The 27,003-nt window shown below is 42.8% G+C and overlaps 1 protein-coding gene across 3 annotated transcripts in view; it reads right to left on the bottom strand.

Annotated features, from left to right (window-relative positions):
- The window catches only part of raraa (retinoic acid receptor, alpha a), a 158,488-nt gene that overhangs the window by 128,046 nt on the left and 3,439 nt on the right, over positions 1-27,003 (bottom strand). Inside the window, exon 1 of one of the 3 annotated variants that reach the window (XM_066698679.1) lies at positions 7,231-7,245. The exons of the other annotated variants lie outside the window; for them this stretch is intronic. The gene's annotated coding sequence lies outside the window, so the exon portion shown is untranslated. Of the gene's footprint in view, positions 1-7,230; positions 7,246-27,003 lie in introns of those variants that run through there. 3 annotated transcript variants of the gene reach the window in all.

The following is a 27,003-nucleotide window of genomic DNA, read 5'->3' as shown; positions in this document are numbered from 1 at the left end:
AGACACTCAATGTTGTTTGTCTTTTTGAGGAGACTGCAGAGTGACCTTAGTGGATTGCAGGTTAATGGCAGCATAAGTTCTATACCATTCTGACAGGAGCAGGGAGAGTCATGGATGCACCATCATGTTGTTCAGTGGTCAAGGTAATGGGCTCGTCAACAAGAGACTGCTGAGACACACATAGCAAGTTACTGATTCTCTTTGTCCTCGGCCCATTATCCAGCTTGTTCATGACTCAAAATATTGCACTGAAGTACGCCTCCGGATCTGCCTGTACCAGAAAGCCTTGACCAGGTGCAAGATGCAAGATTCAAAATGAAAACCCTAGAGCCATGTTGCAACTTTACGGGTTCGTTCCTAGAGATTCGATCCAGCTCCTTCAGGAAACTGGGGGAGGAGAGGGACATAAGACTGGGCCCACTGTCACATACAATATTCCTGTTCATTAAACTGTACTGGGACCGAATTCCACAGCCATTTTAACTCCATGCCGGCTGAAACGGAGGGCTTTTGGCATCTTCCTGGAAAGCAGGGAGGCGGAAACTCGCAAACGGAGAGGGCTCCCATTTAATAATTAAAACAGAGAACAGTGCTTATATCCAAATGCTGTTTTGACTCAGGCCGAGTTTGCTCTGTGATCTCCGTTCTGTTAACATCTTCAGGCACGGACCAAAGGGCTCAGTAGACAAAAGGGATAATTGGGAGAGTCTGGTTAATTGTTTCAACTGGGATGAAATTAGATTTAATACAATTAGATACATATTTTTTTTTATTTTCCCTCTCTCTCTCCAGTTGGTGGTTCTTTGAAATCAATTCAGGGATAGAAGGTGCCATGATTAAAATTTTAAGACACCCCTTAGGCAGTTACACAGCAGCTAGACTTTCCATGCAAAACACAGCGGCCTTTACAGAGACTGAATGTATGTGCCGCAAGTAAATAAATAAATAAATAAATTGATCCAAAATAGACGTGTGTGCTGGTGAGGCAGTGTGTGGACGCGTTGCCAATAGATCTCATTTAAAACAGCTGCAGCCCGGCAATGCAGTCAGGGACGGAGAGATGTCCTCGGCACAATAAGGGCCTCACAGCAGTTTCTGCAAGCAAAGTGCGTCTTTCAGCTGCAGAAGTGGCACACACTTAAAACATTTGGGTGTGGGATGACAAAGGGAGACGCATCTGATTGCCGTACAATAAGATTAAAATATATAAATATATTTTTTAAAGGAACAGACAGAGAGGCACGAGTGAGTGTTTTTCTTTTTTAAACCATAAGACAGAGTTCCACAGAGTGGATAAGTGCAGCAGGGTTAAAAAAAAAAAAACAACAACAAGGAACTGTAGAGGAAAGGATTTACTTCTTGTAAGCACTCGGATCTATGGAAACATCTTGTCACACAGCAAACAAACAAAGAAGGCAAAGGGCCAGTGTAATGTGAGACTTAATCCTGTCTTTTCAACACCCACTCCTGAACCTGAGATAAAGAAGTGCAGAGAAAGAAAAAAGCACTAAGATCGCTTTCCCTAGATCCCCAGGACACTTCAGTACTTTGCGGACTCGCCACGCAGCTTAATCTTCTAGAGAGGGCAAACAGAGAAGTTATCATCCAGGGCTGAGCAGAGCATGGCTGCTCACCGTCACATCACACCAGGCTTTGAATCAACACGGTGGCTGGTTAAGACTTGGACTTTATATCACAATGATGTTGCGGGCTCTTTCTGGACTGTAGCACTTCAGACCTTCACTGACATGTGGCTACACAGAGATCCGCAGTCAGGGTTGAAGTTCCAGCTCTAGTGGCTTAAAACAATACCCCCTAAAACAATTCAGAGACTGTATTTACCTGCAGGAATTTCCTTCTGCCACGCATGCCAACAAGCAAGTGCCTTCAATGAACATGCTCCAAGCAAACAAAGGAAATTTAGGGCACAAAACTTAGCAACTGAATTATTTATCTTGTGGGAAAAAAAGAGAGGAATCATAACTGACTATTATAATCTTGGGAGGTTTTTTTTCCTATTATTTTCTTTCTTTCTTTTCCAAGTAACTCTCCCAGCATTTTGAAAGCCTCTTTGTAGTGCATATCTCCCACAGTTGCTATGGTGCTCCCTTGTTGTTCTGCATACACCAAATATTATTTCCAAACTGTGGTGCACAAATTAATATTATAGGCTTTGCACTGCAGACGTTTACAGTTGCCCTTTTGTTCAATTATAGATAAAGCCCAAGTATTGAACAGGAATTCTTTCCTATTTCCTCCAGCAGTTTTTAGCTTTAAATGGGTTGGGTTGGGTTAGCCTCTGTACTGTACTAGACAAAATTAAATGTAAAAACTAAATAAAAGCATGTTTCATCAACAGGAAGACCGCTCAGCTTAAGACTTCCAATAGGCCAGAATTATAACCTAGTGTATACCTTAAACATCACTGGTCTCTCTTCTGGTTCAATAAGATGAAAATTAACAACTTATAAGCTACCCATTATATGAGCGGAGAGGAATTTCAACCAAGGAATCTGCTTCAGAAAGCTACAAGCATTGAAGGACACACAAAACTGCACTGGACTGATGAAGGTAGAGAGCCAGACTATTAAAGAAAAGCAAATGCATTTACCAGTTGTTATGAAATTGCAGCAGAATGCCAAGTCAGCTCTCTCTGTCTTCCACACTGCTACAGCTGATCAAAAGAGCCAGGCTCCTTATGCTAAAGCTGCAGCCGCTATAATAAGTCCCTATTGGCATGGAGTCCACTACACCATATTACAGTTCCTGGCTCCAAGATCCTTCTCATTCTCCGTTCTCAATTCCACCGTATTGGATTTCTTGGCTTTCAGATATTCCCAGTGCTGGGTTTACAATAGTATACTGTACTGTGCTAACTCTGAGGGCTCTTGGTCGCTTAATATGGAGTTATCCACACCCCAGCTATGAGTATTACACGCAGACCTCTGGTGCACAGCTCCCAAGTCTACTACACTACTGTGTATTAGCTGGCATGGACCCCAACCACACTGACTTCTCTGCGCTGTACTTTGCTACACCGAAGGAGCCGCCTCTCCAGTCTCCAAAGTAATCTCACATTATGCCCTCCCCCGATTCTGAAGTTCGTTGCTTCAAGGGGTTTCCTAGAAAATTCCTAGGGAATTGTGCCTGACACAGTGGCTGGTCCCGATTTGAAATGGAAATGCTGCGCCTTTATATATTTATATTACAAAACGCTGCCACACCACCACGCTTTATACTAATGGGGAGAGAGCTGCGGCGTGGTTATGAAACGACAGAGAAATTTTGTATATTTCCCAGTGCCAAGATCCTGTCAGGAGGCGACCCGAAGCCCCAAAGAGGAACTACAGATTGCTCACTTCTGCAAAACGCCCTGTGTGCTCTTAACATTATTTTTTTGTTCTTCTCAGAAAGGGATGGTGACTCAGAAGAGCACCCACCCCCCCCAACACACCACCCCTTCCCTCCTGGGACCAGAAAGAATGAAGGAGAGCGGAAGAGGAGGGAGAGCTATTTCACGTTCAGTTGCTACAGTAACAATGACGGGTAACACTTCAGTTTATAGCAAAGCACATTAAAACTTAGTTACTCTTTTGAATGAAGAAAAAACACACTATCACATGGGTTTGTGACTGAAGCCTGCACTGACTCAGAGAAGGAAAAACGAATAGTAACACAGAGAAATCCAGTTGCAGCTTGTCTCATGCAAGGCCGCTAACTTGACATGATGTGTGGAGCTAAAGCGCACACATGGCCTCGGAAAACATGGCAGACGAGAAATCATCAACGCACGGGCGTCTAGGTGAATGCATAGCAACAAATAATGAAGTACCCAAACACACACACGTGTATAAGCAATTAAGAAACAATTAAGCTAAAAATAAATCGGCAAAGTAAACATTTAATGTAACCCTTCCTTTCTGTGGAAACACAGATGTTAAAGACCACACACATCTGGCCTGTTGCCTTTCATACATTCTTCTGGTGCCTCTGCTAATGTTCTTATAGGTATCCCAGTCTCCGTGTATTGAGATAGCCCTCCATTATGAGTTCTGTAACATAATCAGGTATGCATCCAACCCCCGAGCACCCCCCTAGCTACCCACCCAAATAAATGTTCCTTCATTTCATGAATTTGGTGGCAGTGGATGTGCAAACTACCATAACCACCGCATGTACTGTAGTCTACCAATCTTCTCTTTGTCTAGATTGGCCCACACTCTTACATATTATCATTCCTGACACTGGATATGGTTAAAAAAGTATTATTTCAATAAACAGTCAATAAAATACACGATCCACATATATTTGCATCTCAACACAACCTTTTGTCGAAGATTGCAATGGTGTGTGTTTCAAAGCCTGGTGCTGCGTACGCAGGCAGAGTCCGAGCATTGGCCATGGCGGTGCTACTGGACCGGATATACAAACCTATATTATGGCACAAGGTGGTCAGAATACTTGCCATTCTATAAAATATAAATACATGTATGTTTAAACAACGACAAGCTGGCGGATACACACAAAACAACAGTGCCTTTCGCAGAGGGAAATGGCTGAAGAGGAGAGACCCTTCCAGGTGCTGTTTTCATGACGACTGGCATGATTCTGTGTCTCAGCCCCTGCCAGACGCCGGCTACAGTGGCCCTCCATCTCGTCTCTTTAGCAGGCAGGGCCCCGAGCGGTTACAGTGTCTTCCTGGAAACATTAATTAAATGTACAGTAGGAAAGAGTTTCTCAAGCTGGCTAATGACCTAAAGCGGCTGGAGCGGTATCAAGTGTCAAACACGGCCATTCATCTTGACTGGGAGAGAGAACAGATAGAGAGGAGGGGGAAGGGGGGGAACAGGACGGGGAAGGAGGAAGCAAGGCAGAGAGAGAGAGAGAGAGAGAGAGAGAGAGAGAGAGGGAGGGAGATTGGATGAGGATGCAGAGTGAGGGAATGTGGGGTTGAGAAATTGTAAAACAAATAGGGGGGAATCAGTGAATTTCTACTGCAGTTGCGTCTGTTATTATTAATGTATATACTAGAAATTATATATATTAGAAATGTATATAGTTTTATCAGGGTGCAAAAGGCACTGGTTTTGAGTTTGGCTGGTGGAGATTGTGGCGGCTCATCATCTTTCTGTTGTCAAGTCCATGACAATTCAATCTGAAGGCCACAGAGCAGTGCGAGAAGAGAGCTGTGCGAGGCTGCCAGCCAGGGATGTGGGGACATTTCTTGCTACACTGTGTTACCCAGAGCCAAGACAGGCAGCAGACAGTGTTCTTGACTGAATTACAAATTCCCTCTACCTCACGATGATGGAGCGTCCACCACGTGGCTGCAGGCAGGCGTGAGCAGAACACAATCGGGCCAAGCAGACTCTCCGAGAAAGCACATATACACAGAAGCACATACACAGCATATTTACAATACACCACACAACACCAGGCACAATATAGAACAGGCACAAACACAGCAGTATCTGACAGCAAGGCAGCTGCGGGTTTTGTTTTGCTTTTCCAGAGGCGTAAGTGTGGTGGGAAACCCAGACAATTTACCAGTCGTTAAATCACATCATATTTGTGGGAACTCATTTTAGAATGGCAGGTCTCTCTCTCCATCAATTAAAAAAGAAAAGTTTAACAAACCAATAAGGCGATCACTGTTAAGCTTACAGCAGGAATAATTAATTAACGTAACAAGATAGGTAGCGGTTGTGGCTCGTCAGCTACATAATGATTGTTTAACAACATGGGCGAAGGGACTGTAAACCAAACTCAGAATAAACTTGAAATCATTAAGGCAACACATTACAAACTGTTATTACAGTTCGCGTACACATTTTCAACCACCTCCTCACTTGAGAAATTTTAATGTGGTTTTAATCACCATTTTCACAGCACTCTGATGCTGTTCAGATGCCCCTGGGGGAAAACAAGCTAACTGCGCCAACCAGCCGCCTGGTATAGAGGAGGCACAACTTAAAGATGCTTCTGGAATCCAGCAGGCTGTGGAGCTGGAACACCACCTCCCACACCGGATTTAATTTGGGGGGCAAAGACGGGTGAGGAAAGACTGTAAACTTCACTCCCCGGAGCATCACTGAGTGCCTGGCTGGATTGTTTTGCGGGGGGGGGGAGTTTCAAAGCCTGTAAAACTCCAGGGAGCAATTATTGCTTGAGAGAAGGAAGAAACAACATCTAAAAAAACACCTGCCTGAACGAACATATTAAGTAGTTAGAAGAATTGTAATGAATTAAGACAGTAGCTATTAATTACATGAAATTCAGCTTTTTCTGCCTTTTAAATAATGCTAAAAGTAAATAGTTCAGATTTCACCCTGCAAGTCAGACACAGTGGAAGATATGACAGTAAAGACTGCGAACACGAAACCCAAACTACAGAATCTGTTTCATGCGTCTCCTTTCACAATGCAGTGTCGACAAGGAGTGCCAGTACGTGCTCACTGGCTTGTAGGCGTCCACTGAAAGGTGACAGGAGTGCACAGCGGGCTGCAACGTTGCTGTGCAGTGCACCGTTAATGTTCTTCTGGGTAGACTTTTCCTTTCGCTGCCAAACCAAACTGTCTGCATCCCAGCGGGCCTTCCTGGTTAAATAAACTCAGTCCCACTTTGCGTGGTACCAAGAGTATTGAATTAAAACCTATTTAAATATTTGTTTGCAATGCTCTGAGGGGCTTCACCATCAGATCTCCCCTGTGGCTTGTTCTGGACTTGATTTACGACTTATTTTTTTCTTTTGACAGAATGAAAAATAAATAAAATCTACTCAAAATGCTGTGTTAGTGTAACAGCAGTATAAACACAGCACACATGAATATATGTAAATATACACACACACACATCTCCACACAGCCGGATTTTCTTCCTCAGAGGCCATTAGGTTTGTTTTCCAGATATGACTACGCAGCTCCCTATTCAATACAGTCTTTGAGTGCGACACCGTAAAGATTGACCTTTGCCATTTCAAACGAAACACTGTCTGATATCCATCTAAACCTTTCACGTGGATATGAAAAAGCTTGCCTCCCAGTTATCTCATAAATCCAATGCCCAGTTTGCAGGTGGGCAGGTTTCTTACCTCCACATCCCCAAATCTTGACAACACCCTGGAGAAGCACTGGACAGAGCGAATTTTTTTAACATTCTTTAGAGGAGAGGGGCGATGGACGGACGACTTGCATGCAAGTTCATGTAAGGACGCACTAGCGAACGACTCACCCAGGACTGATTGCTTCCCCTTCCTCCAGCCAGGGAGCGGGCAGCCCGGGCTCGGAGGTTGACTGGCCTATTGCTCATGGAAATCAGGGATCTGTGACTCACGCTGGCTGTAGAAACTGCCTCGCACTCGGCTGTCATCAAAACTGCGCTATTTATAGTGCAGCTGCCGCCACGGCTCTACAGAGAGCTGATCGGTGAGTTTATTTCGATAAGAAACAAACAAATAACAACAAAATCCCAGAGGCTTTCACCACAGGCTCAGAGAAGCTTTACAGGATGCAGACCGGACGCCTGGACGAATGTGCAGAGTCACTGGGAGTCAAGTCAGCCAAACACACGAAATGCAAATAGAGAAAAAAAAAACAAAAAAAAAAACATCCCAAACTTAACATTCTGTCTGTACTTGCGGACTAATGCTACAAGCAAATGTTGCACACTGAAAGGACCAAAGTGCAAAATTATGCTCAGTCTTAGTTTTTCATTTTAACACATACTTTGTAATGGTTATTAAGTCATTAAGGGTCCTAGTTGGGTAGCTACTTCAAATTAAATATCAATGTGTTTATTTTGATCACTGCAGAAACTGTAATTTTAAATAATCTTTAAAATCTCATATCAAAAGTTCACATTAAAACTGGCCTGGCTTTGAGAGGCACTTGCAGAGCTCTGTATAAAATAAGGTTCTTGTGCCAACTCTGCTGCTCGAAGTATCAGCTCTCATGGTCCTTCATGTGAGTCATAATAGAAACCCTCACCCCCCCCCAAATAAAAACCCTAAACATATGATGATTTATAAAATAGAACCACAAAAAAAAACTTGGCTACTCCACTAGTAGGCAATCCCTGTCTAGTCCCGCCCCTCTGCGACTGGGTGTTACCTGAAAACCCCCTGTCTGTCCCATCTGCCATCAAGGCCTGCGCTCAGGACTCGCGGTGCAGAGAGACGAGCGGAAAGTCGGGTGATACTGCCATCTCAGAGGATATGTGTGTGTGATGTCTTTATCTCTCCCTGGCAAGTGTGGGGGGGGTCAGGGTGTGAGGTGATGTTGCAGCTGTTAGTCAGGTTGAGTAAGAACGGTCTGTTCCAAAATGGGGAATGAAAAGGGAAATATATAATTGCAGATTCTAATAAACTGATTACATTATCTGCGTCATAATTTAATGCTTCTGTAACAAAAAAGGCAGCCAAAAATAGTCAGAGCTCGGGGGAATTATACCTTCTGCACCAATCAGAAACAAACAGGGACTGTAACCAAAAAGGTTAATTGGGCTATTGTGACACATAAGAAACATAAGAACAAAATACACAATTGTATTGTTTCACTCCTGCAGCACCAGTGAATCAGCCTGTGAAAGTGGAAAATAACACATCGCCAGCAGCTCAAAATTCAGCAAAGCCAAGGTACAGTGGTTACGACTGCTTTAAAAATACAATCCTGTGCAAAACAGATATGGTGGATGAAATGCAGAAAAAACAACCGAGCGTTTCTTGAGAGTGAGCAGAGAGTTCCAGGGTCAGTGCCAAGCATTGCAGTCTGTTCCCCCCCCCCCCGTACCTCCCTCCTCCCCACCCAGGATATCCTGTGTCTCTAAACTGAGGCCGAGGATCACACGCCTCACGTGAGGGCCCTCGCTGACCCCTGACCCGGCTTCCTGCTTTGGCGCGGTCTCTTCCTGTTTGGAGCACTGGCTACAGACAGCAAAGTCAAGAGAAAGAGGCGCAGCAAAACCCCCAGAGCTGCCGGCTGCGGCCACTACAGACACCACTGCTGCCTTCACGTCATAGCTCCCCTCGCATGATGGTGCCTCAACCCCCAGACCCCTAATCCCTAGATCCTCATAGAAACCAAATTAATGAAGACTGGAGACTCAAGCAATACAGTACTACGCTTGGCTTTACTTCCACAGCTTCCAGACGTTGATTTGTCAAACAAAGACACTGGAACATCCTGACAGACACGGAGGCCACTGCAAGAATGGTGAAGTCAGGATGCAACACGCGGATACATCCAGATTGACACAGGCACACGGGTACTCACACTCACATGGGTAACCGAGCAGTCACTACACTGCGCCTCCAGGACACCCAGCCTGTCACGGACCAGGATATGTCTGCGACACAGACAGAAACACACATGCCTCCATGTAGGCCAGAACAGAAGCACCACTGGGCAAACATCTGTGAGCTAGCCTTCTAAAAATACTCTTTATCAGGTACCACATTTTCACATGGTGAAGGGATGTATAACAATACATTTATTTGTACTCCCTAAAATAAAAACATATACAACCATTAAAAACTAACTATCAGTATGTGATACCAACAATTAGATTCAAATTTAACAGAGCGTGATACAGTAGTGCCAGTATGATAAACAACATTATACTCCCAAAACAAGTCCTAAATAACATTTTAGGCAGCACAAGTTTAGTTTATAATTATTATTAAAACAAAATCAAATAAGTCAACAGATTTATTTTTTCCTGTCTGTAACCAATGTGACCAATGAGATCCGAAGTGAACCAGTGTAAATGCATCCCCGCCCAGGTGAGGCCCGTCTCAGCACTGTACTCTACGGTACTCTACTTCTCCTACACATATGGGCTTCTTGGGAGAATCCCCTGATCTTCAGGGAAAGTGGAACAGGAATCTGCCAGAGGCAGCCAGAGCCATAATGCAACTGTTCACAGTCAAGTCCACTGGAGGTTGATGAATCGCACATGAACTTGTCAGGGCATTGACTCGACGATGGCAGAATTCAATTCAGGGTGAGAAACAGGACGTCTTACTAACAAAAGTACAGCCAACTACACTGGATGGAAGAAATGCTAACAACCAGACTTAGTTTATTTTTGTTTGCTAAAATAAAAAAGGGGAAGGTGACAGACATACACATACAAATATATTTACTGAAGCATGGTGACACTGAGTCACTTCCTTAGGAGGCAACTTCTCTGCACTACCTGCACGAACATGGCACAAAAGTCTCTTTAAAGAATCATAATTAAAAAAATTAAATAACATCTAAAGTTAAAGAAAGAGAGAAAGAAAAAATGAAATCATTGTGCCAAGAAGTGAGAAAGCCAGTACAGAAGGGGTGTCTCTCTGTGGACAGTGGACCTGTGGTGACAGTCATGAGCCCAAGCAGATTGGATGTGTGTTAAGTTGAGCTGCTCTATAAATACCAGGCCTGAAGAGAGGTCATTAGCCGCACTCTGCGTAGGAGACTTCTTAGGATTCCTCAAAGGACTGGCATTGTTTAAGTCTCTCAGTCTCTCCTCTCTCTCTCTCTCTTCCTCTGCCCCTCTTTCCCCTCCTTCCCTAATACTTAATCTCTGTCTCACACACACAGACACAGACAGCAGTGTAGAAATTAAATGAAACTGAACGCACCCCAAAATGGTTCCAAATATGCGTGTTCAAGTCACATAACAGGGTGGTAGGTTCTCTGAAAATGGCAGAAAATATTTTTAAACGAAAACATGAAACCACAAGCCCAACAGGGAGAAAAAAACTAAAAACAACTGCTGACACACACACACACACACATACACTCACTCACACAGACAGCCGCGCCACACACAGCACGCACATAGCCCAGGCTCTCGCACATGTACTTTCACACTGTCAAACCCGTGCTGGTTTTATTTCCTGTGTCTTGTTTGTCAACCACAATGAACCTGTTAAATTGCGAGGGCATGAAGGCAAAAGAGTCTGAGAAAGAGAGAAAAGCAGAGAGAGAGAGGAAGGGAGGATGACAGTGTGTATGGAAGGGTGAAGTGAACAACAGGGCAACTCTGGGTCACAGAGGTGAAAGTGCCAAGGCTTGTATTCACAAAGCATTCGCCGAAACACTGAGGATGCACTCGTGTTACAGGTTTCTTGTTGGGTTTTTGCAAATAAAACAGCAGGAAGCTGGATAAGAAGATCAATTAAAGACCAACTGATCAGCAGGGCCATACTTATTTCACCCTAAAAGATTAGGAAACAAACAATTCAGACAGAGGTCTGGGGAGCTGCCACATAAAAGCGTGATTATAGCACTCAAAGCACAGGAAAAAGCAAGTTCAAAGCCAATATTATTTCAAATTTACTGTAACTCCACAGTTGTAGCAGCCTCTTCTCACCCCTAACTTATCTACAGCCATCCATGTGGCTGTGGTCAAATCACTGATCTCTTTTTGTGCCATCAGACCCAGATGTGTGCATATTAGAAACACAGCCAGTCCTCCGTGTTAAACATGTGTTAGGAATGACCCATGTGCAGAGGCATCTGAGCCCTGGGTTGAGCACACACACTGACACAGACACACACAGACACAGACACAAATCTAGTATATTTGAAAGTGAACAGATAGTGGCCATTTATTTAATGGAATCTCACAATATGTTCACCTTGGTACTTGAGATGTGAAATGTGCGACTTCAGCTGCAAAAGAGCAATGTGTAGGTGTGAGATTGGAGGGGGGGGTTGGAGGGAGCTGCATTGCCTATTGCCAGTCCACTGTGACAGATGGAACAATCCAACAGGCTGTCGCATAGTCCTGCCAAAAACTTTTTTTCCCCCCTTAAAAAATTAAACGACTCCATATTTACACGTGAAACACGCAAAAAGGAGTTCTAAGCGGCTTTTCACTTTTCCCTCCATACTCCAATTGTGATGCTAAACCGTATAATTGTTTTAGTTTTACTGGTCTGGTATAGAAATGATTTAGGGTTTGTGAGAGTGCGTCTCCATGGTCTTCATTTTATTTTGGGGTCATATATCACAGGCTCATTAATCAATTAGCTGTTTTCAGCCACCTGTTGGTCGCTACCCAATCAGACATTCTTTCCCTCGATGTGTTGCTAGACTACAAACCCCCGCAGATGAACTGCTGTTAACTCAAAGCTGTGGTCAATGACCATTGCTCACACTGACGTGTAATTCATTTACAATCGCCACCATTAGTGAAAGGATTATCTAACATCTATTTAATCACAAATGTAAATCTGGTTTTACCTACACATCAACCAACACATTGGTGCTCACCCCATTATTCTCCTTTTTTCTCTATTTTGTGCACATTATGATGAGAATATAAACAGGGAGACTAAGATTTCTATCACAAGGGAAAGACAAAAAAAATGAATGGATGCAAGATGTAAAAGTGAGTGATGAATGGATATACCTTGCTATCTCTTTAAAATCTGCTGAACTCGGAGGAAAATCGGCAGTTGGCTTGACTTGATTGTGTTCAGCGATTGTTATTGATGATACATGTATGCCAATTCCATGACATAACAGGCCAGGAAGAAAAAAAGCGAAAAAGCTGACCCACCAGCTAATTGAAAACTACAATCCTGTACTCAGTGGTGGCTTTATGTTTTGTCAGATGCTTCTCTTTTTCTGCTTCAACATAAAACCACTCTGATGCACAGGTTAGTGGGTTGCTTTTAGCAGCAGGGTGAATGTCTGTATCTTGCTCAGCATCTGCTGTCGTTAAAAGCAGCTCAACTTATATATTTAAATAAATACATAAAATGTCGTCGTCCACACTTTTACTGGAACAAATCTTATAGGAAGTATACTTATAATATAAGTTGTAATGATGGGCACTTTATGTGGTTTATGTTTGCAATTTAAACCTCATGGCACTATTCGTCTCCCAATAACTGTGACATTCAACTCAAATTCCTCAAGCTTCTACCAGCAAGACTGGTGGAGAGAGTTCAAAGGCACTCCATACATCAACCGCACTGAGAAGGGGGGCTGGTACTCTGTATCGGTTGAATACTCGGGTGGCCACTATATGCTGTAACAAATGGCAATCGTTTTTGTTTTCCATCCTTTTCCTCCACACTTTTGGATATTTGGAACAAATTCTTCGACCACTGCTGTAAAGATAATGGCACTATAATTACAAATGAATCCCAAACATCGATGTATGCATGTATGGACGAAAGGAGTACAAATTTGTCAAGGCCTAATTTACCAGCATAGTTTAACGCCAAGTGGGATTTAGAAAACACAGCTTGGACGTGTTATCAAGTGATCAGGTTATCAGGTGCTGGTCACAGTCCACTATTTCCGAAAAGGCGCAGCACACCTCCGACGCGGTATGAAGCAGCTTAATCGGTTTGCCGCGGAGTGCAGTGGAGTCCATGGTATAAAACAAAAACCAGGAGGCAGCCCGTCGCGCAGCGTTGCAGCATCACTGTGCAAACTGACAGGTTGACTATAATGATATCAGTGCAAACTGGCAGGCAGGCGGCCAAGATCTCTGCCTAACTGACGCGCTCCAGAAGGATGATTCCAGGACCATGTGGTCCCCACCTGGCATTACGGCACGGCCCCTGGGTGGCAGAGGGGAGGCGAGAGAAGAGAGACCCCAGAGCGAGTTTTTCCTCTAGCTAATCTGGAATAATGGGGGGGGGGGACTCAACTTCAAGATTGCAATGCTGGACTTTGGTATGGCAAGACCATCAGTTACAAAATTTGAATTAAGCAACCAGCCAAGCAGTGTCATCTGGCAAGGGATAGGATAGCGGGGTTCAGTAGCTCGAATACTCTCGTCTAACAGCAAAATCTTCACTCCCTGCAGTTCCCCTGCTATTAACCGCATTTTGTTTTGTGGATTGGCCTTTTACAGCTACCAAGTGCACTTAAAATATTTTCGTTTAACTGCAGACAGAAAATGCCAGCCTATGTTATCCTCACTCCTCCTCATCCTAGACAAACATGAAATGTCCTGCCCGTTTCCCATACACTCATCTCCTTTGAGGAATCCCAGAAAAAGCTAAAGATGCAGGACAAGCAAAAGGAGAGAGGGCAGGGAGGTCACGCAAATAAGCCTTATATATATGGATAATTTTAGACAGAATCAGAAATATTTAATCAAAACCAAATTCACATGGACAGGATAACGCCAAAAAAAAAGGAAAAGAACATTTGAAAATCAGCCAAATGTCTGAACATTCTCATCCATGTACTGTCTCTCCCTCTCTCTCCCTCTCCCCTCCTCCAGAGGATGACAGACATGGGACATCTGGCGTTTTCTTATGGGGCTTGCCTGATGAAAGGGAGATAATACTCTGCAAGGAGATCAACAACAACAGGGAGAGGAGGTGGAGGAGGGATAGGGGGAAGTCAGTGAACATGAAATTAAAACCAAGACCATAAATCTCCACAGAGCTGGCTATTCTGGAAAGAGGATATTTGTTCAAAAGCAAAAGAAAATCAGATCTCAGATAATCTTGCTTTCTTCTCTGGTGTCCGTGCAGATTGCCAGGTACTCAGTGAGGCACACAGTCAAGGCCAGAGAGAGCAGTTCTTGTTGAGTGAATGACAATAGGTTTAAAGTTAGATAACAGGCCTAATTGTCAGACACTGGAAAGATAAAATGTTTACAATGCACTTTCTATACCTACTGATAACTATAACAAAGCATGCCTGGAGACCCACTTAAAATGCAACATAAGTTCCTAACACCTTTTAAAATGTCAATGCTTATGAAGGTTTACACCTAAGGCAGCCAGATATATTCAGAAGAAGAAAAAAAAAAAAGAAGAAGAAGAAAGAGCAGTGTCGAAATGTCAGGATGGGAAAGCAGGGAACAATCAGGCTGGGAGAGAATGAAGCTTGATAAGAAGATTGTAAATACTCTGGTGCTGGAGAACTGTTAAAGCAAACCTGTTTATATTCATCCTTCAATTGAGCATCGCTTAGGATTCCAGCTGCTTGAAAAAACAAACATTGTAATTCATTTGCTTATTTAAGTCCGCATGCATGTTTTGCTTTATTGCAGAACAATCTCCACAATGCCCCCCTGAGATCCAGGAAGGTAGAGTCACAATATTATATCTATTTATATTTCTCAACACAAAGAAACTCACAACCTAGTTTTAGATGGAAAATCTTGTGAACAATACAGGGATAAATAGGAAAGCGACCAAGTAGTAGATTTAAGCTTAGGTAACACACAGTCACCGGCACACACACAGCTTCGGCACACAAAAGCAGGAGAGACACACACTCGCACAAAATGGCTCAGACTGAGGACGGAGCCAGAACCTAGATGGGAGACTGTCCACTACCATGACAAAACTCGTTAGTTGCAGCCATATAAAATGGTACATAATCCCCAAGCACCACGTGATTGGTGTCAATATGTGGTGCATTAAAAGCAGTGGGCGGGGAGTCCGTGTGTATCGTCAACACACTGCTTGGCAAATGAGCCGGGAGCAACCAAACAAACGGTATTAACTCTTTTAATGATGGGCAGACAAATAGCAGCTCAGTGCTGGAAAAGGAAAAGGAAAACCATGCACTGAAGCATGAAAGACGCACAGGCAACAACAGAGGAATATTATTGCCACAATACATGCGGTTATAGAGGACAAGTAAGGGCCGTAGGCACAGTGAGGGAAAAAAGTATTTGATCCCCTGCTGATTTTGTACGTTTGCCCACTGACAAAGAAATGATCAGTCTATAATTTTAATGGTAGGTGTATTTTAACAGTGAGAGACAGAATAACAACAACAAAAATCCTGAAAAACGCATTTCAAAAAAGTTATAAAATGATTTGCATGTTAATGAGGGAAATAAGTATTTGACCCCTTCGACTTAGTACTTGGTGGCAAAACCCTTGTTGGCAATCACAGAGGTCAGACGTTTCTTGTAGTTGGCCACCAGGTTTGCACACATCTCAGGAGGGATTTTGTCCCACTCCTCTTTGCAGATCCTCTCCAAGTCATTAAGGTTTCGAGGCTGACGTTTGGCAACTCGAACCCTCAGCTCCCTCCACAGATTTTCTATGGGATTAAGGTCTGGAGACTGGCTAGGCCACTCCAGGACCTTAATGTGCTTCTTCTTGAGCCACTCCTTTGTTGCCTTGGCTGTGTGTTTTGGGTCATTGTCATGCTGGAATACCCATCCACAACCCATTTTCAATGCCCTGGCTGAGGGAAGGAGGTTCTCACCCAAGATTTGATGGTACATGGCCCCGTCCATCGTCCCTTTGATGCGGTGCAGTTGTCCTGTCCCCTTAGCAGAAAAACACCCCCAAAGCATAATGTTTCCACCTCCATGTTTGACGGTGGGGATGGTGTTCTTGGGGTCATTCCTCCTCCTCCAAACACGGCGAGTTGAGTTGATGCCAAAGAGCTCGATTTGGGTCTCATCTGACCACAACACTTTCACCCAGTTCTCCTCTGAATCATTCAGATGTTGGCAAACTTCAGACGGGCCTGTACATGTGCTTTCTTGAGCAGGGGGACCTTGTGGGCACTGCAGGATTTCAGTCCTTCACGGCGTAGTGTGTTACCAATTGTTTTCTTGGTGACTATGGTCCCAGCTGCCTTGAGATCATTAACAAGATCCTCCCGTGTAGTTCTGGGATGATTCCTCACCGTTCTCATGATCATTGAAACTCCACGAGGTGAGATCTTGCATGGAGCCCCAGACCGAGGGAGACTGACAGTTATTTTGTGTTTCTTCCATTTGCGAATAATCGCACAAACTGTTGTCAACTTCTCACCAAGCTGCTTGGTGATGGTCTTGTAGCCCATTCCAGCCTTGTGTAGGTCTGCAATCTTGTCCCTGACATCCTTGGACAGCTCTTTGGTCTTGGCCATGGTGGAGAGTTTGGAATCTGATTGATTGATTGCTTCTGTGGACAGCTGTCTTTTATACAGGTAACGAGCTGAGATTAGGAGCACTCCCTTTAAGAGAGTGCTCCTAATCTCAGCTCGTTACCTGTATAAAAGACACCTGGGAGCCAGAAATCTTGCTGATTGATAGGGGATCAAATACTTATTTCACTCATTAACATGCAAATCATTTTATAACTTTTTTGAAATGCGTTTTTCTGGATTTGTTTGCTGTTATTCTGTCTCTCGCTGTTAAAATACACCTACCATTAAAATTATAGACTGATCATTTCCTTGTCACTGGGCAAACGTACAAAATCAGCAGGGGATCAAATACTTTTTTCCCTCACTGTATGTTACTTGCCGTGGGGAAGTGCATTTTCACAGGGGTGTGGCAACAAATGGCCAAATTCACTGTGAATTACTACGCATTCACAGGGTGAAAACAGCTCTATTATTTTCCTGATAATATCTCCTCTGAAAAATTACTCACACAGACTCTGCTAAACTCCTTTGTTTTCTTGTGTCTGTTTTCTACTATTTGTTTTGTGGGGGGGCAGGGGAGACACCAGAAAAAAAAAACCTGATCTGATTAGACATAATTTGTTAACATCGATTTCCCAGCAGTGACTGACTAGTTGCTATGGTTTCTGCATTTAACTCGTGATGCTGGACCAATCGGCTCTTTCCGTGAAAGAATCCCCAGCGTAGATAAGATTATGGACAGACAGTCGCACAGCAAGTCAACGCAAAGGGATTTTACGATTATTAATATACATTGAAGAGGGAAAAAGAATTGACATAATGAATAATTCCATGAGTAACTAAAGGAGTGGACTGGTCTACCAAAAAATATTTAGGCATTAGTTTACATCTGGCAGGGTTGCTTTAGTACTTGTTTGGTATCATAATGGCAAAGATTTATGTTTAGGTTACAGTACTTTTATGACTAGGAATATATCCAAAATAAACACGGCCATTATGTTACAGTACAAAGAATCTGTTTGTATTAAGCAACAAGCCCCAGCAGTGCACCCCCCCTTCCAAAAACCAAGCAATAAAATCCAAACAACCTTGAGATGAATAACTTTGTTTCAGAATTCAACCCACAAATTGGTTTCTACCTAATTTTATAAAATCTGTACAAGGGGAGAAAAAAATGCAATGTGATTTTTATAACTGGGAATTATTAAGTCACATTGTTTATTAGTGCTCCTGTCTAACGCTTGAATTGATTCTCACAATGGTGTTTTTTTTTTTGCGGTGGAAACTTTCCAAGGTACGAATCTTAATACATTAAAGTTCAAAGTCTGCAGAACTTTGTGAATTAGTTCACAAAAAATGCTTACAGTAATCGCAAGAGACAGAGGCCTGGAACATCACGCCTGATTCCACCCAGAGAGCTGTCAGTAATGTGTAGCTATATTGAAACACTAAATTCAAACCATACATGTTTCATCTCTTTAAGATGTTGCATTTATTTCCCAATTTGTTTGAAGTATTGACACGCCACATTGGGAGAACTAGGAGGCGAAATGCATGAATATGAAGGCCACTTTGCTCCCACAGAAGGCAAGCTGAGCCTCAGAAACAAACATAAAAAACCTCCTCTCTCACCATCTTCACTTCCCCCCTTCGCTCTCCGCCTCTCCCTCTCTCTCTCACAGGCTTGGTCGTTTTAAAGATATTTATCACAACACTCCCCGTCCAGTCTGGCTCACTGCCCGCCTCAGGTCACAAGGTTGAAATCAATCTACAAAGATTGTGAATAACTGATTAAGAAAGCGGAAAGCTTATTTCTCATTCTATGGACAGAGGGAACATCCTGTGATTTTATCAGAGACTTTAAACCTATAGCAGCACTGCGAGCCAGGTTGTTTGAGGGAAGGGACAAGGGAATTAGAAATTAAGAGTAAACCTCTCATCCAGGTTTCTGGTGCGGTTCCAGGCTGGGATTGCACAAATCAATTGCGTAACAAATGTTAAGCTGGCGCACTGCTGCACTTTCCAGTAAACGGGAAACAAACAATTACGACAACAGCAACAGCAACAAAAAAAAAAACCATTATTATCATTAGTAGTAGTAGTGGTAGTGGTAATATATTATTAGTATAATGATGATGATGACGATGATGATGATGATGATGATATTAATAATAATAAATATATAATTTTACAATTTTGAATTAAATGAATTAATACAATTCTACCACATTAATGACCAGGGGGAGAAGAGTTTGCATTAAAACAGGGAATGGGCCTGGACTCAAACAAGAGATGCATTACTCACACTGATGTAGTATGTGTTTAAATAACTGATTACATTTTCAGTTCAAAATGTACAGACAGAACTGAGTACACAGTCAATCTGACACTTACCATATAGAGAAGTTAACAATTTCAACTAAGAGTAAAATACGACTGAAGTGTAAAAAAATATCCAAAGGGTGTATTTAGTTCAAAGTACCTTATCTATAATCTGCTTATCTGTTTCAGATCTAAAAGTAAATTTACCCTGCAGTGTCTAGTGCTGAAAACCCAGCATACGGTTGGCATTTTTAACATCAACAGAATCCTTATACAATTCTGAATATTATATTAAAAAGAATAAAGTGACCAGTGAAGCCTGCCTTTGCTCACATTGTTTAGCAATTGCTCAAATGGCATGACAGAAACTGAAATACAGGTCTATAAATCACCCATAATACTGTACAATAACCAGAATCTAAATAAAAGTACAAAACTGGTCAAAAGTGACATAAAACCGCATTAACATTAACAATATTTCAGCATAAGGAAGCCCTTCTGGAAGAGTTAATCAGAATAAGAACTCAAGCGCTTGAACCGCACTGAGCAGGCGTGTAAATGAAAAGGCGTGCGCATAGTTACTTCTTTCCCCTTTTTCTTTGAATCAAAGGCCTGACGAGCATCTGCATTCAATTCTGAGTGTGGCGTTATTTTTGATAATCCGTTTCAATGGACTGTAGATCTTTTTAACGCCAACCAGCATCAGACATAAATGAGGACAGAAAAGCTACACGACGCGGCCAGCGCTACCCAGCAGCGCCACCGAGCAGCGTGCTTCACTCACGGCGCGCATCTGCCACAGCTCTGCGCCGTTTCGCTCTGTACTTGTAATGAATGATTATCAAAAGTGCATATCAATATCTGTGTCCGATGCAAGCAATCGATAGGAATTCTACTGTATGTGACAGCAAACTGGGGGGTGAGGAATTGTGTGAACGTGGTATTTTTTCACTGCAAGTTTAACCAGCGTGATAGAGATGGCTACAGCATCGTCCGTCACCCCTGCTTTAGTTAGCGATATCAATCGGCAACAACTGCACCACACCATCCCACACATAATGATACAGCAGATCACCACTGTAATGAACAGGGGCCCTGCAGTCATTTTTTTTAACTCGTTTTTTTGGGATCACTTAGTATAACGGTGCCTGCAACTGTGCACGGCCGTGGCTGTGTGCCCAGATTAAATCTAATGAAATGGCCTTAGCTGTGGAGAAGTCGCAGCGACAGCAGCAGCGGCAAAGGCTCACAAAGGGCCTTGGCTCGGAAACCGTATAACAATGATGATGTGAGCTTGTGCGATGCTGCAGCCAGAGAAGCATTATCTCCCGGTTCTGGGCCATTATCCCTCCATTCCCAAGATCGGTGGCACTCTGATCTAATGCGCAGCCAGCAGGCTAATGCACTATGAGCACAAGTGTGGGAAAGGATGGATAAATGCAGCGACACATTCGACATGGGGCATTTGCTGTTCACCCCACCTCCCCCCCAGAAGCATCAAAGAAACGCAGCCCCCTCCTTTCCGCCACACACTCACCTTTCCTGACATATATATTTTTAAAGAGCATGCATGCATTCGTAATGTGTTAAAGTTTCAAGCTGCCTGGGCAGGGACAGGGGTGAACAGTGACAGCCGGGGTTTTAAACGGCTCAGATCCACCAATATTGGATTTTATGCAGCACTCAAAAAAAATTGCATGTTTTATATGCCTTTTAAAACAATACAAAGGTTTCCCAATTCATACTATTATAATAATGTGCATGTGTATGTGTGTGTGTGTATAATCATTTTATAATTGAATAATATAATCAGCAAGCATAGGCAGCTGAGCTAGCCTAACACAGGAGCTCAGAGTTGCAGTAAAGGGTTAACTCCTCAGCCTCACATTTCTATTCAAACTGGAATATTAACAGTGTATCCCTGGGCGCTGTGTGAAGGGAGGGAGCAGGGGGTGGAGGGGGGGGTGTGGGAAATCAGATTTTCAATGACAATGTGCTTAAGATCACCGTTTCAAAGGAAGAACATATCATCTGTCAAACTTAATGGCACTGTCCCGAGAAAATGAACGAAAACGGAATGGAAGCCATTCATTAGAGGGGCTTGAACGCCAAGGCAGCCGTCTCCCTGCTGATAGCTGCCCCGGGAAAATAAATATATACACAGTCATTATTTATTCGCAGATTTCTGAGGTGGCAGGGTAGCCACGATTAAGGGTTACTTCTCATGCAACCGAGAGATAATATTAGAAATATATAAATAAATAGATAAATAAAAACAGCAAGTGGGGGTGTGTGTGTGTGAGAGAGTCATACTGGGATATCGCAGGGAATCAAATTGTACTTAGAGGGCTGATTTTACACGATGATGGTAGGATGTGTTAAGGGAAGCGTCTTATTCTTTTCCGCTGCATTGATAACGACAAGAAGATGCAGTGCTGACGATTAATGACTGTTGACTGTTGTGAGGAACAGTGCGATCCGATGAAGAGGCCGAGGAAGGCTTGGGGTTTTACATACAGCCAACTGTGAACTCAGACTGCTGTGCCTCCACAAGCCTGCACACTGACATGGAGTAAATTAGCATTGTATAATATGACAGTGGAAGAAGAAAAAAAGAAAAAGAAAACAGCTGGTTGAGGTAAACATAATCAGTGCAACCTAAGTCACAAAAGCATCACAATAAATAGAAATTACAAACCGTGATAAATGAAAGGGAGGGAGCAATCAGTCTACTTAAAATACTCATTATTAACATTTAAAAATAAACCGATAAAAGGAAATATAAGTACATAACTGTTAAGTCGTTTTTTTAAGAACTGTAGTAAATTAACATTAATCATTTAGTTTCTTTTAATTGCGATCACAATGTGAAAAGCTCAAGGGACTTATTCACACAACGAAAACGGAACCGTTGCTTTCATAAACGCTGCAATTAAACTCAATGGTGATGCATGTTTGAAAGGCCAGTGCTAGTTATTTAGCAAACAATATCATATATAATATAATGAGGAAATAAATAAGCCACAGCAACCAATGAACCAGACAACTACTGTACGGGATCTTTTATAAAATGTTCCAATACCTGCACATTCAATTGCATCTCAAAATAATACCAAATTACCTGACCTTAAAATGTATATTAACACATATAATAGTATGACAGATCCTGCTTGCTTTAGAGATGAGATGTTATGGAATGAACTGATGAGTAGCGCTGTCCCTCTACAAGTCTTACTAAACTGAGCCCATGCCCCCCACCTCAAACTTTCACCACCCCCCCCTGCCTGGATGACACCCACTGACCCTGCAAGAGCACCAGATTCCAGGCTCCGGCCTCGCTATAATTAACAGAGGCTCAGAGAAGGGCACCCTGCCATTTGCAGGCTTAAATCAAGCTCCAGCTTTCTATAACTCTGACCTAATTGCTCTCTCAAATGCAAACATGGGACACTGTGTACTTTGACACCTAAAGATTATTTAATACCATCAAAGCGATGCATTTGGGAAGAAAAAGGGACTTAACTGTTTCATCCCCTTCCAGATTGAGTGGGGTTCCTACAGACCAGGTATGAGGAGAGCTCTGTTCAATGCTACATATGCATGAACCCCCCCACTCCATCCTCAATTAATGTCATCTCACCATTGGTTACCCATCAAGAGTGCAGGCTTTTTCAGGAACAGATTCAGAACCAGAACCGGAGTAAGATGAACAGCACCGTGGGTCACATGTCTGTGCGTGCATGTGTGTTGTGTGTGCATGTGCGTGCGCGTGTGTGTGTGTTATAACTTTTGAGTGCCAAGGTGTGGAAAGCCCTTCCAAATACAGCCAACAAACAGGTTTATATGGGTTGTGAGTTAAAAGTGCCATGAGATGAGTTTCACAGTTACATGGGCGTTGCACAAAAATTGAACCCATGTAACTTCAGATGTAAAGTAGAAACAAATTTGACCTTTACATAAACTTAACCGCTGCACCCAGTGTGGGAAATGACTATTTGACACGAAAAGGATGGCACTAAAATACCGTGGGAAACAATGCGAGATTTTAAAACGAAACCATCAAACAAAACAAGCATGGATAACCAGGCTTCTAAGAAACAGAACTCTGGCAAATCTTTTTTTATAAGAAGAAACACATTGCCTGTCAACATTTAACCACATCAGTCTCGGTGCGGTGTTTGGCAGGTACGATGCATGTTGACCTAAATGTCAGAAGAGGATGGCAGTCAGACAGCATCCTGCCAAACACAGTTAAACCAATGATGTTCAACATTCTTGCACAAAATCCGCCCCCCCCCCCGCATACGTTCTTTGTTTTTTTGGGTTGTTTGCACTGTGGGAATCGGGGTTCCAGCTCAAGACTGTGGTTTCAACAGATCTCTGCTTCTCACAAAAAACCACACGGCTCAGTGTCTCACAATCTCAGGGTGGTTGAAAAGTTCATGATTTTTCAGAACACACTGTACAGCCCACAGCAGGCACCTATCTCACTGGTCAGAGCGACACAGAGAGCCAGAAGAAAAAGGACTTCCCTCAGAACCTCATCCACAGGCAGTGAGGGACAGGGGCTTGTTCTGTGCCCAGTACCACGGCTCTTTGCTCACATCATCTTGTGCCAACCTAGCTACCGCACAGTCACATCTATGACAAAAATCATGGTTTTTGAGTCAGGGAGTGCAGTGAGTTCAGTGCTGGTTTCCTGTAGTTCAAGAGACCTGTAGGCTAACCAGTCTGCTCTCTACTTCTGAGTAAGTAGATAAAAGATAAAAACAATCCATGTCAGCTCTAACTGCAAGTATTCAGAGCTGACACATTGTTCTTTGCAGAATAATAATAATAAAAAACAATACAGAGGGCATGTGTTGTACAGAAACCTCAGGCCTAGACAGCATAAATGTGTATCTAAAAGACATGAAGCCCAAACAGGATCTAAATGCATTTGCTGTTAGATACACAAGATGTGGACACTATATTTGGACCAACACACAGTAAATGACCATCTGTGATTATTAATCTATTCTTCTTCTTACTATTATCATTAATCGTGATTATTAAGAAGGTAAAATAGGGAGACGTAATCAACCCAATGAATGCTTCAGCAGGAAGAACCCCTTGGTGAAGGTCTCGGGAATAACTCTTCAAGGTACCAAGAAGAAAATGAAACCGTATGCCTAAAGACCAAAGCAGCCTGATCACATGCCTGTTTTCTTAATTCAACAGAGTTTGCAGACTGTGCTCTTGAGATACACAGAACAGTATATGTGGGATGGTTGGCTGTTCTGCTACTGTGCTGTGCAAAAGGTTTAGGCAGGTGTGAAAAAATGCTGTAAAGTAAGAATGCTTTCAAAAATAGACATGTTAATAGATTATATTTATCAATTAACTAAATGCAAAGTGAGTGAACGGAAGAAAAATCTACATCTAATCCATATTTGGTGTGACCACCCTTTGCCTTCAGAACAGCATCAATTCTTCTAGGCACACTTGCACAAAGTCAGGGATTTTGTAGGCCTATAATCAGGTGTCTGATTAAACAGTTATACCAAACAGGTGCTAATGATCATCAATTCAATATGCAGGTTGAAACACAATCATTAACTGAAACAGAAACAGCTGTGTAGGAGGAATAAAACTGGGTGAGGAACAGCCAAACTCAGCTAACAAGGTGAGGTTGCTGAAGACCGTTTACTGTCAAAAGTCATACACCATGGCAAGACTGAGCACAGCAACAAGACACAAGGTAGTTATACTGCATCAGCAAGGTCTCGCCAAGGCAGACAGGGGTTTCCAGATGTGCTGTCTAAACTCTTTTGAAGAAGCACAAAGAAACGGGCAACGTTGAGGACTGTAGACACAGTGGTCGGCCAAGGAAACTTACTGCAGCAGATCATGACACATCATGCTTACTTCCCTTCGCAATCGGAAGATGTCTAGCAGTGCCATCAGCTCAGAATTGGCAAAATTGGACCCTGGTACACCCATCTACTGTCCGGAGATGTCTGGTCAGAAGTGCCATACCTCCGACGTGGCAACAAGGCCAAGCGACTCAACTATGCACGAAAACACAGGAACTGGGTTGCAGAAAAATGGCAGGAGGTGCTCTGGACTGATGAGTATCTGGCTGTAGCAGAAGGCAGTTTGTTGCCGAAGGGCTGGAGAGCGGTACACGAATGAGTGTCTACAGGCAACAGTGAAGCATGGTGGAGGTTCCTTGCAAGTCTGGAGCTGCATTTCTGCAAATGGACTTGAGGATTTGGTCAGAATGAATAGTCTCCTCAATGCTGAGAAGTACAGGCAGATACTTATCCATCATGCAATACCATCAGGGAGGCATCCGATTGGCCACACATTTATTCTGGAGCATAACAACGACCCCAAACATACAGTGAAAGTCATTAAGAACTATCTTCAGCGTAAAGAAGAACAAGGAGTCCTGGAAGTGATGGTATGGCCCCCACAGAGCCCTGATCTCAACATCGAGTCTGTCTGGGATTGCATGAAGAGGGAGAAGCATCTGAGGCTGCCTAAATCCACAGAAGAACTGTGGTTAGTTCTCCAAGATGTTTGGGCCAACCTACCTGCTGAGTTCCTTCAAAAACTGTGTGCAAGTGTACCAAGAATTGATGCTGTTCTGAAGGCAAAGGGTGGTCACACCAAATATTGACTTGATGTAGATTTTTCTTCTGTTCACTCACTTTACATTTAGTGAATAGATTATATTTATCTATTAACATGTCTATTTTGAAAGCATTCTTACTTTACAGCATTTTTTCACACCTGCCTAAAACTTTTGCACAGTACTGTACATATTACAGAAACAGGCATGTAGGTTACGTCTTTTACCTCTGCTTTCTCTGCTGGCACTGACTGATCTGTCATTTTGTACAGCAAGTTAAGCCAGCACAAAATGTCAACCCTCAAAAGATGATAAATAAGATCACTTTGAGTCATTCTACCATCTTTTTTCAGCTAATCAGATCTTTCCATCTGTTAAAAAGAGATAATAAAAAAAAAAACATTTTTAACTCGATGAGCAGGAATTTTGCAGAAAACTTGATTTGGCAAAAATTTGCCAAAAAAGAATGAATAATAGAAGTAATAGCCATCATTTAGCTGAGTGAGATATATCACTTGAACTTGAATGACACATTTAACTGATGTGTGGCAAACTGGCATCTCTCACCTGATGAGGAAACTGACTTTCTGTGGATGGAAAACCTGTACATTTCATCTGCCCTTTCAAAATGGCAAGAAACGCAGAAGACGAAGAAGAAAGCAACAACAACAGTCAGCTTTGTGTTTTGTATCTATAATTGTAATCTGGCTGGATCAAAGGGCTGTACAGAGACACGAACCCAAGCTACCTCAGAGCACACACATCTGCAGGCCTCAATGCACTACAACATAATGGACCCACAAATCTATGCATCTTACCTTGGGAAACCATCACTTCCTTATTCCTCTGAATGGAAGGTATTCATATTTTTCAAATGGCGCAGGAGTACAATGAAAATATCTTCATGGCATACAGGCAGGGGCATACAGACATCGGCATTAGACTCATGATCAAAACAAATCCCACTAAACACCTTTACAAACAGTCTACTGCAAATACCTATGTTTGTAATCCCTTGACATCGATTTTAGCTCCCCCCCACCGAGCACCTCTAATACAGTGTCCTTTACCCTCATTAATTCTTAAGTCCTACACACTATTCTAATGCTCTAGGTGGAAGTATCACCCATATTCGCTTCAGAACCACTGTCCAAAAACACATATTACTGACTCTGAATGCTGGCAGTGGCAACAAACTCTTTTCAGGGTTTGCATTTA

The sequence above is a fragment of the Amia ocellicauda genome, chromosome 3 (genome assembly GCF_036373705.1).
Source record: "Amia ocellicauda isolate fAmiCal2 chromosome 3, fAmiCal2.hap1, whole genome shotgun sequence".
Classification (NCBI taxonomy): Eukaryota; Metazoa; Chordata; class Actinopteri; order Amiiformes; family Amiidae; genus Amia; species Amia ocellicauda.
This window is presented reverse-complemented; position numbering and strand designations above follow the sequence as displayed.